The sequence below is a fragment of the Pseudophryne corroboree genome, chromosome 4 (genome assembly GCF_028390025.1).
Source record: "Pseudophryne corroboree isolate aPseCor3 chromosome 4, aPseCor3.hap2, whole genome shotgun sequence".
Lineage (NCBI taxonomy): Eukaryota > Metazoa > Chordata > Amphibia > Anura > Myobatrachidae > Pseudophryne > Pseudophryne corroboree.
This window is the reverse complement of record NC_086447.1, coordinates 196,995,671-197,008,353: the sequence shown is the minus strand read 5'-3', so window position 1 is coordinate 197,008,353 and position 12,683 is coordinate 196,995,671. Positions and strand designations below refer to the sequence as shown.

The 12,683-nt window shown below is 37.1% G+C and overlaps 14 non-coding genes across 14 annotated transcripts; all 14 read left to right on the top strand.

The window, feature by feature from the left end:
- The first annotated feature begins 253 nt into the window (after positions 1 to 253).
- On the top strand, positions 254 to 326 carry TRNAL-GAG (transfer RNA leucine (anticodon GAG)). The gene has a single exon. It is a non-coding gene; the product is annotated as a tRNA-Leu (tRNA).
- Positions 327 to 471: 145 nt separating this feature from the next.
- On the top strand, positions 472 to 544 carry TRNAL-UAA (transfer RNA leucine (anticodon UAA)). Its single transcript has one exon. It is a non-coding gene; the product is annotated as a tRNA-Leu (tRNA).
- Positions 545 to 1,136: 592 nt separating this feature from the next.
- On the top strand, positions 1,137 to 1,209 carry TRNAF-AAA (transfer RNA phenylalanine (anticodon AAA)). The gene has a single exon. It is a non-coding gene; the product is annotated as a tRNA-Phe (tRNA).
- A 361-nt stretch (positions 1,210 to 1,570) lies between these two features.
- TRNAF-GAA (transfer RNA phenylalanine (anticodon GAA)) lies at positions 1,571 to 1,643 on the top strand. The gene has a single exon. It is a non-coding gene; the product is annotated as a tRNA-Phe (tRNA).
- Positions 1,644 to 1,785: 142 nt separating this feature from the next.
- TRNAF-GAA (transfer RNA phenylalanine (anticodon GAA)) lies at positions 1,786 to 1,858 on the top strand. The gene has a single exon. It is a non-coding gene; the product is annotated as a tRNA-Phe (tRNA).
- A 1,408-nt stretch (positions 1,859 to 3,266) lies between these two features.
- On the top strand, positions 3,267 to 3,339 carry TRNAF-GAA (transfer RNA phenylalanine (anticodon GAA)). Its single transcript has one exon. It is a non-coding gene; the product is annotated as a tRNA-Phe (tRNA).
- An 803-nt stretch (positions 3,340 to 4,142) lies between these two features.
- On the top strand, positions 4,143 to 4,215 carry TRNAF-AAA (transfer RNA phenylalanine (anticodon AAA)). The gene has a single exon. It is a non-coding gene; the product is annotated as a tRNA-Phe (tRNA).
- Positions 4,216 to 4,812: 597 nt separating this feature from the next.
- On the top strand, positions 4,813 to 4,885 carry TRNAF-GAA (transfer RNA phenylalanine (anticodon GAA)). The gene has a single exon. It is a non-coding gene; the product is annotated as a tRNA-Phe (tRNA).
- Positions 4,886 to 5,030: 145 nt separating this feature from the next.
- On the top strand, positions 5,031 to 5,103 carry TRNAF-GAA (transfer RNA phenylalanine (anticodon GAA)). The gene has a single exon. It is a non-coding gene; the product is annotated as a tRNA-Phe (tRNA).
- Positions 5,104 to 5,465: 362 nt separating this feature from the next.
- TRNAF-GAA (transfer RNA phenylalanine (anticodon GAA)) lies at positions 5,466 to 5,538 on the top strand. Its single transcript has one exon. It is a non-coding gene; the product is annotated as a tRNA-Phe (tRNA).
- A 1,479-nt stretch (positions 5,539 to 7,017) lies between these two features.
- Positions 7,018 to 7,090, top strand: TRNAF-GAA (transfer RNA phenylalanine (anticodon GAA)). Its single transcript has one exon. It is a non-coding gene; the product is annotated as a tRNA-Phe (tRNA).
- A 145-nt stretch (positions 7,091 to 7,235) lies between these two features.
- On the top strand, positions 7,236 to 7,308 carry TRNAF-GAA (transfer RNA phenylalanine (anticodon GAA)). The gene has a single exon. It is a non-coding gene; the product is annotated as a tRNA-Phe (tRNA).
- A 593-nt stretch (positions 7,309 to 7,901) lies between these two features.
- TRNAL-GAG (transfer RNA leucine (anticodon GAG)) lies at positions 7,902 to 7,974 on the top strand. The gene has a single exon. It is a non-coding gene; the product is annotated as a tRNA-Leu (tRNA).
- A 145-nt stretch (positions 7,975 to 8,119) lies between these two features.
- On the top strand, positions 8,120 to 8,192 carry TRNAF-GAA (transfer RNA phenylalanine (anticodon GAA)). Its single transcript has one exon. It is a non-coding gene; the product is annotated as a tRNA-Phe (tRNA).
- Positions 8,193 to 12,683: the final 4,491 nt, after the last annotated feature.

Genomic DNA, 12,683 nt, shown 5'->3' with positions numbered 1-12,683 from the left:
ACATTCTTATCAGTAGAGCTTTCTAAAATAGCTCAGTTGTGAAAGCAATAGACTGAAGACCTTAAAGTCCCTAGTACGATCGTGGGTTTCCACATGTTTGGGTGTTTGCATTTTGTTACTGAGTAGCAATTCAGCAAAAAGAAATTTAGCAGCAGAAACTTTCATTTTCAGGTTTCACCCTCTAGGACACTTGATGTGCTTTCAGTTTGCCTTATCTTAAACACCAAAAAAGACTTTGTTACTGTCAGACGTAGCCAAAATAGCTCAGTTGGGAGAGCGTTAGACTGAGGATCTAAAGGTACCTGGATTGATCCCGGGTTTCAGCATGTTTAGTTGCTGTAGTTTTGTTACAGAATAGCAATTTACCAGCACAATCTTTCATTATCAGGTGTCGCTCTTCAAGAAAACTTGATGTTCTTTTAGTTTTCCCATTCTTAAATGCCAAATAAGACCTTGCATGTTTTACATTAAGCCAAAATAACTCAGTTGGGAGAGCGTTAGACTTAAGATCTAAAGGTCCCTAGTTCGATCCCGGGTTTTGGCATATTTAGTTGCTGTTTTTTTGTTACAGAATAGCAATTTAGCAGCAGAAACTGCCGTGTTCAGGTTCTGGTCTACTAGAACATTTCATGTTATTAGTTTGCATTATCATTAGTCCCAATAAAATAATTTCTTCTCAGAGAGCATGGCGAAAAAGCTCAGTTGTGAGAACATAAGACTGAAGATCTAAGGGTACATTGTTCAATCCTGGGGTTTAGCATGGTTGGGTGTTTGCTTTTGCTACTGAATAGCAATTTAGCAGCAAAAACTGTTGTATTCAGGTTTTGATCTTGAAAAGCATTTTATGTTATTTCAGTTTGCAAAATCTTTAGCTCAAAAAAAGACATTCTTATCAGTAGAGCTTGCCAAAATAGCTCAGTTGTGAGAGCAATAGACTAAAGACCTTAAAGTCCTTACTACGATCGTGGGTTTCCACATGTTTGGGTGTTTGCATTTTGTTACTGAGTAGCAATTCAGCAAAAAGAAATTTAGCAGCAGAAACTTTCATTTTCAGGTTTCGGCCTCTAGGACACTTGATGTGCTTTCAGTTTGCCTTATCTTAAACATCAAAAAATACTTTGTTACTGCCAGACTTATCCGAAATAGCTCAGTTGGAAGAGCGTTAGACTAAAGATCTAAAGGTCCCTGGTACAATCCCAGGTTTCGGCATGTTTAGTTGCTGTATTTTTGTTACAGAATAGCAATTTACCAGCAGAATCTTTCATTATCAGGTGTTGCTCTTCAAAAATACTTGATGCTCTTTTTCTTCCCAACCTAAAACCCCAAATAAGACTTCACATCTTTCACAATTTTCCAAAATAGTTCAGTTGGGAGAGCGTTAGACTGAAGATCTAAAGGTACCTGGTTTGATCCTGGGTTTCGACATGTTTAGTTGCTGTACTTTTGTTACAGAATAGCAATTTTCCAGTTCAATCTTTCATTATCAGGTGTAGCTTTTCAAGAACACTTGATGTTCTTTTAGTTTTCCCATTTTTAGACCCCAAATAAGACCTTGCATGCTTCGCAATTTGCCAAAATAGCTCAGTTGGGAGAGCGTTAGACTGAAGATCTAAAGGTCCTTGGTTTGATCCCGGGTTTTGGCATATTTATTTGCTTTTTTTTGTTACAGAATAGCAATTTACCAGCAGAATCTTTCATTATCAGGTGTTGCTCTTCAAAAACACTTGATGCTCTTTTTTCCCCCAACCTAAAACCCCAAATAAGACTTCACAACTTTCACAATTAGCCGAAATAGCTTAGTTGGGAGAGCATTTTACTGAAGATGTAAAGGTCCCTGGTTCGATCCTGGGTTTCGGCGTATTTAGTTGCTGTTCTTTTGTTACAGAATAGCAATTTTCCAGCTCAATCTTTCATTATCAGGTGTCGCTTTTTAAGAACACTTGATGTTCTTCTAGTTTTCCCATTCTTAAACCCCAAATAATACCTTGTACATTTCACAATTTGCCAAAATAGCTCATCCCGGGTTTGGGCATATTAATTTGCTTTTTTTTGTTACAGAATAGCAACTTAGCAGCAGAAACTGCAATGTTCAGGTTCTGGTCTTCTAAAACATTTCATGTTTTTACAGTTTGCATTATCGTTAGCCCCAATAAAATAATTTCTTATCAGAGAGCTTGGCGAAATAGCTCCGTTTTGAGAACATTAGACTGAAGATCTAAGGGTGCCTTGTTCAATCCTGGGGTTTAGCATGATTGGGTGTTTGCTTTTGCTACTGAATGGCAATTTAGCAGCAAAAACTGTTGTGTTCAGGTTTTGATCTTGAAAAGCATTTTATGTTATTTCATTTTGCAAAATCTTTAGCTCCAAAAAAAGACATTCTTATCAGTAGAGCTTGCCAAAATAGCTCAGTTGGGAGAAAGATAGACTGAACATCTAAAGGTCCCTGGTTTCGGCATATTTATTTGCTTTTTTTGTTACAGAATAGCAATTTAGCAGCAGAAACTGCCATGTTCAGGTTCTGGTCTTCTAGAACATTTCATGTTATTACAGTTTGCATTATCATTAGTCCCAATGAAAGAATTTCTTATCAGAGAGCTTGGCGATATAGCTCAGTTGTGAGAACATTAGACTGAAGATCTAAGGGTGCCTTGTTCAATCTTGGGGTTTAGCATGGTTGGGTGTTTGCTTTTGCTACTGAATAGCAATTTAGCAGCAAAAACTGTTGTGTTCAGGTTTTGATCTTGAAAATAATTTTATGTTATTTCAGTTTGCAAAATCTTTAGCTCCAAAAAAAGACATTCGTATCAGTAGAGCTTGCCAAAATAGCTCAGTTGTGAGAGCAATAGACTGAAGACCTTAAAGTCCCTAGTACGATCGTGGGTTTCCACATGTTTGGGTGTTTGCATTTTGTTACTGAGTAGCAATTCAGCAAAAAGAAATTTAGCAGCAGAAACTTTAATTTTCAGCTTTCGACCTCTAGGACACTTGATGTGCTTTCAGTTTGCCTTATCTTAAACACCAAAAAAGACTTTGTTACTGTTAGACTTAGCCGAAATACGTCAGTTGGGAGAGCATTAGACTGAAGATCTAAAGGTCGCTGGTTCGATCACGGGTTTCGGCATGTTTAGTTGCTGTACTTGTATTACAGAATAGTAATTTACCAGCAGAATCTTTCATTATCAGGTGTCGCTCTTCAATAACACTTGATGTTCTTTTCGTTTTCCCATTCTTAAACCCCAAATAAGACCTTGCAGGTTTCAAAACTAGCCAAAATAGATCAGTTGGGAGAGCGTTAGATTGAAGATCTAAAGGTCCCTGGTTCGATCCTGGGTTTTGGCATATTTAGTTGCTGTTTTTTTGTTACAGAATAGCAATTTAGCAGCAGAAACTGCCGTGTTCAGGTTCTGGTCTTCTAGAACATTACATGTTATTACAGTTTGCATTATCATTAGTCCCAATAAAAGATTTTCTTATCAGAGAGCTTGGCGAAATAGCTCAGTTTTGAGAACATTAGACTGAAGATCTAAGGGTGCCTTGTTCAATCCTGGGGTTTAGCATGGTTGAGTGTTTGCTTTTGCTACTGAATAGCAATTTAGCAGCAAAAACTGTTGTGTTCAGGTTTTGATCTTGAAAAGAATTTTATGTTATTTCATTACGCAAAATCTTTAGCTCCAAAAAAAGACATTCTTATCAGTAGAGATTGCCAAATAGCTCAGTTGTGAGAGCAATAGACTGAAGACCTTAAAGTCCCTAGTACAATCGTGGGTTTCCACATGTTTGGGTATTTGCATTTTGTTACTGAGTAACAATTCAACAAAAAGAAATTTAGCAGCAGAAACTTTTATTTTCAGGTTTCGGCCACTAGGACAGTTGATGTGCTTTTAGTTTGCCTTAATTTATACACTAAAAAAGACTTTGCAAATGTCAGACTTAGCCGAAATCGCTCAGTTGAGAGAGCATTAGACTGAAGATCTAAAGGTCCCTGGTTCGGTTTCGGCATGTCTAATTGCTGTATTTTTGTTACAGAATAGCAATTTACCAGCAGAATCTTTCATTATCAGGTGTTGCTCTTCAAGAACACTTGATGCTCTTTTTTTCCCCAACCTAAAACCTCAAATAAGACTTCACATCTTTCACAATAAGCCTAAATATCTCAGTTGGGAGAGCGTTAGACTAAAGATCTAAAGGTCCCTGGTTCGATCCTGGTTTTAGGCATATTTAGTTGCTGTTTTTTTTTTTACAGAATAGCAAGATAGCAGCAGAAACTGCCGTGTTCAGGTTCTGGTCTTCAAGAACATATCATGTTATTACAGTTTGCATTATCATTAGCCCCAATAAAAGAATTTCTTATTAGTAGAGCTTGGCAAAATAGCTCACTTGTAAGAACATTAGACTGAAAATCTAAGGGTGTCTTGTTCAATCCTGTGGTTTAGCATGGTTGGGTGTTTGCTTTTGCTACTGAATTGCAATTTAGCAGCAAAAACTGTTGTGTTCAGGTTTTGATCTTGAATAGCATTTTATGTTATTTCAGTTTGCAAAATCTTTAGCTCCAAAAAAAACATTCTTATCAGTAGAGCTTGCCAAAATAGCGCAGTTGTGAGAGCAATAGACTGAAGACCTTAAAGTCCCTAGTACGATCATGGGTTTCCATATGTTTGGGTGTTTGCATTTTGTTACTGAGTAGCAATTCAGCAAAAAGAAATTTAGCAGCAGAAACTTTCATTTTCAGATTTTGCCCTCTAGGACACTTGATGTGCTTTCAGTTTGCCTTATCTTAAACACCAAAAAAAGAGTTTGTTACTGTCAGACTTAGCCAAAATAGCTCAGTTTGGAGAGCGTTAGACTGAAGTTCAAAAGGTTCTTGGTTCGATCCCGGGTTTTGGCGTATTTAGTTGCTGTACTTTTGTTACAGAATAGCCATTTTCTAGCACAATCTTTCATTATCAGGTGTCGCTCTTCAAGAACACTTGATGTTCTTCTAGTTTTCCCATTCTTAAACCCCAAATAAGACCTTGCATGTTTCACAATTAGTCAAAATAGCTCAGTTGGGAGAGCGTTAGACTGAATATCTAAAGGTCCCTGGTTTGATCCCAGGTTTTGGCATATTTAGTTGCTATATTTTGTTACAGAATAGCAATTTAGCAGCAGAAACTGCCGTGTTCAGGTTCTGGTCTTCTAGAACATTACATGTTATTACAGTTTGCATTATCATTAGTCCCAATAAAATAATTTCTTGTAAGAGAGCTTGGCGAAATAGCTCAGTTTTGAGAACATTAGACTGAAGATCTAAGGGTGTCTTGTTCAATCCTGTGTTTTAGCATGGTTGGGTGTTTGCTTTTGCTACTGAATTGCAATTTAGCAGCAAAAACTGTTGTGTTCAGGTTTTGATCTTGAAGAGCATTTTATGTTATTTCAGTTTGCAAAATCTTTAGCTCCAAAAAAAGACATGCTTATCAGTAGAGCTTGCCAAAATAGCTCAGTTGGGAGAGCGATAGACTGAAGATCTAAAGGTCCCTGGTTTGATCCTGGGTTTCGGCATATTTAGTTACTGTTTTTTTGTTACAGAATAGCAATTTAGCAGCAGAAACTGCCATGTTCAGGTTCTGGTCTTCTAGAACATTTCATGTTATTACAGTTTGCATTATCATTAGTCCCAATGAAAGAATTTCTTATCAGAGAGCTTGGCGATATAGCTCAGTTGTGAGCACATTAGACTGAAGATCTAAGGGTGCCTTGTTCAATCCTGGGGTTTAGCATGGTTGGGTGTTTGCTTTTGCTACTGAATAGCAATTTAGCAGCAAAAACTGTTGTGTTCAGGTTTTGATCTTGAAAGGAATTTTATGTTATTTCAGTTTACAAAATCTTTAGCTCCAAAAAAAGACATTCGTATCAGTAGAGCTTGCCAAAATAGCTCAGTTTTGAGAGCAATAGACTGAAGACCTTAAAGTCCCTAGTACGATCGTGGGTTTCCACATGTTTGGGTGTTTGCATTTTGTTACTGAGTAGCAATTCAGCAAAAAGAAATTTAGCAGCAGAAACTTTCATTTTCAGGTTTCGCCCTCTAGGACACTTGATGTGCTTTCAGTTTGCCTTATCTTAAACACCAAAAAATACTTTGTCACAGTCAGACTAAGCTGAAATAGCTCAGTTGGGAGAGCGTTTGACTGAAGATTTAAAGGTACCTGGTTCTATCCTGGTTTCAGCATGTTTAGTTGCTGTACTTTTGTTAAAGAATAGCAATTTACCAGCAGAATCTTTCATTATCAGGTATTGCTCTTAAAGAACACTTGATGCTCTTTATTTCCCCAACCTACAACCCAAATAAGACTTCACATCTTTCACAATTACCCGAAATAACTCAGTTGGGAGAGCAGTAGACTGAAGATCTAAAGGTCCCTGGTTCGATCTTGGGTTTCACCATATTTAGTTGCTATTATTTTTTGTTACAGAATAGCAATTTAGCAGCAGAAACTGCCGTCTTCAGGTTCTGGTCTTCAAGAACATATCATGTTATTACAGTTTGCATTATCATTAGTCCCAATAAAATAATTTCTTATCAGAGAGCTTGGCAAAATAGCTCAGTTTTGAGAACATTAGACTGAAGATCTAAGGGTGCCTTGTTCAATCCTGGGGTTTAGCATGGTTGGGTGTTTGCTTTTGCTACTGAATAGCAATTTAGCAGCAAAACTGTTGTGTTCAGGTTTTGATCTTGAATATCATTTTATGTTATTTCAGTTTGCAAAATCTTTAGCTCCAAAAAAAGACATTCTTATCAGTAGAGCTTGCCAAAATAGCTCAGTTGTGAGAGCAATAGACTGAAGACCTTAAAGTCCCTAGTACGATCATGGGTTTCCACATGTTTGGGTATTTGCATTTTGTTACTGAGTAGCAATTCAGCAAAAAGAAATTTAGCAGGCAGAAACTTTCATTTTCAGGTTTCGCACTCTAGGACACTTGATGTGCTTTCAGTTTGCCTTATCTTAACCACCAAAAAAGACTTTGCTACTGTCAGACTTAGCCGAAATAGCTCAGTTGGGAGAGCGTTAGACTGAAGATCTAAAGGTCACTGGTTCGATCCTTGGTTTCGGCATGTTTAGTTGCTGTACTTTCGCTACAGAATAGCAATTTACCAGCACAATCTTTCATTATCAGGTGTCACTCTTCAAGAACACTTGATGTTGTTTTAGTTTTCCCATTCTTAAACCCCAAATAAGACAGTGGATGTTTCACAATTAGCCAAAATAGCTCAGTTGGGAGAGAGTTAGACTGAAGATCTAAAGGTCCCTGGTTAGATCCCGGGTTTCGGCATATTTAGTTGCTTTTTTTGTTACAGAATAGCAATTTAGCAGCAGAAACTGCCGTATTCAGGTTCTGGTCTTCTAGAACATTTCATGTTATTACAGTTTGCATTATCATTAGTCCCAGTAAAAGAATTTCTTATCAGAGAGCTTGCCAAAATAGATCAGTTGTGAGAACATTAGATTGAAGATCTAAGGGTGCCTTGTTTAATCCTGGGGTTTAGCATGGTTGGGTGTTTGCTTTTGCTACTGAATAGCAATTTAGCAGCAAAAACTGTTGTGTTCAGGTTTTGATCTTGAAAAGCATTTTATGTTATTTCAGTTTGCAAAATCTTTAGCTCCAAAAAAAGACATTCTTATCAGTAGAGCTTGCCAAAATAGCTCAGTTGTGAGAGCAATATACTGAAAACCTTAAAGTCCCTAGTACGATCGTGGGTTTCCACATGTTTGGGTGTTTGCATTTTGTTACTGAGTAGCAATTCAGCAAAAAGAAATTTAGAAGCAGAAACTTTCATTTTCAGGTTTCGCCCTCTAGGACACTTGATGTGCTTTCAGTTTGCCTTAACTTAACTACCATAAAAGACTTTGTTACTGTCAGACTTAGCCGAAATAGCTCAGTTGGGAGAGCGTTGGACTGAGAATCTAAAAGTTCCTGGTTCGATCCTTGGTTTCGGCATGTTTAGTTGCTGTACCTTTGCTACAGAATAGCAATTTACCAGCACAATCTTTCATTATCAGGTGTCGCTCTTCAAGAACACTTGATGTTCTTTTAGTTTTCCCATTCTTAAACCCCAAATAAGACCTTGGATGTTTCACAATTAGCCAAAATAGCTCAGTTGGGAGAGAGTTAGACTGAAGATCTAAAGGTCCCTCGTTAGATCCCGGGTTTTGGCATATTTAGTTGCTTTTTTTTGTTACAGAATAGCAATTTAGCAGCAGAAACTGCCTTGTTCAGGTTCTGGTCTTCTAGAACATTTCATGTTATTACAATTTGTATTATCATTAGTCCCACTAAAAGAATTTCTTATCAGAGAGCTTGCCAAAATAGATCAGTTGTGAGTACATTAGACTGAATATCTAAGGGTGCCTTGTTCAATCCTGTGGTTTAGCATGGTTGGGTGTTTGCTTTTGCTACTGAATAGCAATTTAGCAGCAAAAAATGTTGTGTTCAGGTTTTGATCTTGAAAAGCATTTTATGTTATTTCAGTTTGCAAAATCTTTAGCTCCAAAAAAAGATATTCTTATCAGTAGAGCTTGCCAAAATAGCTCAGTTATGAGAGCAATAGACTGAAGACCTTAAACTCCCTAGTACGATCGTAGGTTTCCACATGTTTGGGTGTTTGCATTTTGTTACTGAGTAGCAATTCAGCAAAAAGAAATTAAGCAGCAGAAACTTTCATTTTCAGTTTTTGACCTCTAGGACACTTGATGTGCTTTCAGTTTGCCTTATCTTAAACACCAAAAAATACTTTGTCACTGTCAGCCTTATCTGAAATAGCTCAGTTGGGAGAGCATTATACTGAAGATCTAAAGGTCCCTGGTTCAAACCTGAGTTTCAGCATGTTTAGTTGCTGTACTTTTGTTACAGAATAGCAATTTACCAACAGAATCTTTCATTATCAGGTGTTGCTCTTCAATAACACTTGATGTTTATTTAGTTTTCCCATTCTTAAACCCCAAATATGACCTTGCATGTTTCACAAGTAGCCAAAATAGTTCAGTTGGGAGAGCGTTAGACTGAAGATCTAAAGGTCCCGGGTTTCGGCATATTTAGTTGCTGGGGGGTTTTTTTGTTACAGAATAGCAATTTAGCAGCAGAAAGTGCCGTGTTCAGGTTCTGGTCTTCAAGAACATATCATGTTATTACAGTTTGCATTATCATTAGCCCCAATAAAATAATTTCTTGTTAGTAGAGCTTGGTAAAATAGCTCAGTTGTAAGAACATTAGACTGAAGATCTAAGAGTGTCTTGTTCAATCCTGTGGTTTAGCATGGTTGGGTGTTTGCTCTTGCGACTGAATTGCAATTTAGCAGCAAAAACTGTTGTGTTCAGATTTTGATCTTGAAGAGCATTTTATGTTATTTCAGTTTGCAAAATCTTTAGCTCAAAAAAAAAGACATTCTTATCAGTAGAGCTTTCCAAAATAGCTCAGTTGTGAGAGCAATAGACTGAAGACCTTAAAGTCCCTAGTACGATCGTGGGTTTCTACATGTTTGGGTGTTTGCATTTTGTTACTGAGTAGCAATTCAGCAAAAAGAAATTTAGAAGCAGAAACGTTCATTTTCAGGTTTCGCCCTCTAGGACACTTGATGTGCTTTCAGTTTGCCTTATCTTAAAAACCAAAAAGACTTTAGGGAAAGGATATATTTGTAAACACCACAAAATGGCGCATGGGGATGCAGCCTATGGAAATTCTTGACTCAACTGGATATCACCCCTAATCCAACTTTCAACTAAATGGACAACAAAAAATGAGTCAATTAATTCCCTTGGCGCATAGGGAGATATGTGTGACAATGATTTACTTTCCTAAATCAAATAGTTGATTTCTACTTTTCTGCGTACCCCCACTCACGCTGGTCTAAAGTGGGCTACACACATAAAGGTATCTTTATCCTTTCCTGCGTAGAACTTAGAGTCTGAAAGTAGTCCTTAAATGTCGTACCCCAACTCACACAGCAATGGAGGTCTGGACTCCTATCAAGGTTTCTTTCAGTTGTAGTCTCAATATGGTACCGAAAATCTATCCTCACCACAAGTTAATTTCGTTGACATGAAAAATAAAACAAGGGTATCCAATGTGTAATATTCCCCTTATTATATATGATAATACAAATAAACCACTTCCGTGCCTTAAATACACCCTGGATAACTCTAATGGGTCCGGTGTCTTTTATAAAGAATATGTGTTGTCAGCATATAGCCCCTTCACCAATTGTTCCGAATAGAGTTTGCGTACTCCTAACTCACACAGTGAACGTTGGTGTAAATCCTATAACGGTATCTTTATATTGCACACAATGCAAAAAGGCGTACCCCAACTCACACGTGGGTATGTTGTCTGAATCGCATCACGGTATCTTTTTACATGTTCCTTACTTCACAAATAATCTCAAGTCAGAACTTAAAAAAAGACCTTTGACACGGAAGTTCTTGATCTTCAAAGACAATTGTTTCTCCAAGTATTACTCCTTAAAAGTCATATATGAAAGTCCCAAACAAGCACACATGTGCAGAAAAAAATGTTCAACACAGTTTATTTTTAAACAATAAAAAATTCTTTAAAAAAAAAAAATCACATAAAGAAAAAAAGATAAAAATGGTCCATATTCATAAAAACATTAATCCATAAAGGTTATCTGTCAGAAAAAATGGCTACTCACACAGCAGTCTGTCGACGCGTTTCGGTCTCTTGGACCTTTTTCAAGACATGACCTGCTGTGTGGGTAGCCAGATATTTATAGTGCAGGTAGCCAATTGTGTCCTAACAGGAAATTCGTATACAGGAAGTGACCTCATCAAGAAATTTCTGTACAAATATACATTCAAGAAAAAGAGGTTAATACATCAAATTATCCCTCTACTTGTACATCTACATTATTGTCAAACCTTAGTATGATATTTATTCACTGGAGACTCAATTCCATTCCACATTCTACCTTTCAAAAAAATTATAGGTCTCGCAAGGCATTCTGGATGATGTAGTTCTATATTTAAATTCTCAATCATCTAACTTAACTTAAACGATATCAGCCCGTACATATACATGACCTTCTATATCTTATATAAATGTTCCAATGCTGTTTTCTCAAATAGTATATACACATTAGAAACAATGTATAAGAATGCATCCTATTCCGATATCAAAACGGAACCGGAAGTGTTCATTCGTAAACATCCGTTGCCGGGAGTATTGGGAGATGTAGTTCCGTGTCTGTTATTTGCGCATGCGCCTTCTCCGGATTGCCGTCCTCCATAAGATTATCCATCTATGAGTCACGCATGCGTCTTCCTGAATAGTCTTCCTTATTGAAGGGGTGATTCATGGGGGATGTAGTTTTCAAAATACAAACGTCTCCGCTGTCATTTCTTTATAGTGGCAGACTTGAATGCATTCAGATGTATTGAACAGAGATGTATTCGTGAAGATCTCTAGATTCAAATGGTCAATCATATTTCATTGAAGAGGTCATATAAAAAAACGGAATAAAAATAGTGTCATTACTGATAATTAAAAATTAATGATGCATATTCACAAAAACTACTTTAATTCAAAATCTGAATTCAGACCTCCTGGAATTAAAGTTTTACACTGATATATTAATTTCATTTCGGCTTTTGCTAATGCTATTGCTGTGTTTCTATTCCTAAGATTAGACTTGATTTGCTTAAGACCATAAAAGCCCGTTATCTCTGATGGGGAACAATTATGATGTTCTTTGAAATGTGCGGATAATGCATGTGTAGTTAACCCCTTCCTCACATTCCTGAAATGTTCACCCACCCTGGTCTTTAAAGGGCGTGACGTGCGGCCAATATAAAACAGACCGCAACTGCAGCTGATGGCATACACCACATTCTTAGTATCACATGTAATGAAATCAGAGATTTTCATAATTTGATTGTTAATGCAAACCTCATTAACCTTATTACTACCTTTCTACATCCTATGCAATTCAAGCATCTGTAGAATCCTTTAGATGTCACCTTAGGAAAAATTGAAGGTAATGGTAGGGAACTTGTTACTAGCTTAGATTTAATGTTTGGAGCTTTACGATAAATATGGACGGGCTTGTCAGGCACTAATGGACCGATGGTGGGATCTTTTTTTAAAAGGTTCCAATGCCTTTTAAAAAATATTCTCTATCTGTCTATGATGTATACCATATTCAGTGATAAAAGCCCAATCTGGTTTATTTTCTAGTGTGGGTTGTCTAATTTTATTCTTTAATAACTCCCGACGGGGTACTTAGTCTGTCATAGATTTTGCTCTTTCTACACTTTGTTTGGAAAATCCACTCTTTGTGAATCTCTCCTCTAATCCTTTGGCTTGGATCTGAAATATCGCATCATCGGTGCAATTTCTCTTCAGTCGTTTAAACTGACCACCTGGAATTGATTGGAGCCAGTTATGATGATGACAACTGTCCGCCGGAATATAGCACTGCGAATCTGTGGGTTTCGTAAAAGTCTCGGTGTTTATTTTTCCTGCTTCTATATAAACCGTGATATCCAAGAAGTTCACCACTTCTTTACTGCTTTCAAAACTCAGTTTAATATTCATATTGTTCAAATTGAGTTTTGTGCAGAAATCATCCAGAGAGTTTTTATCACCTCTCCAAATGAAGAATATATCATCAATGTAACATGCATAGGTCACCAGGT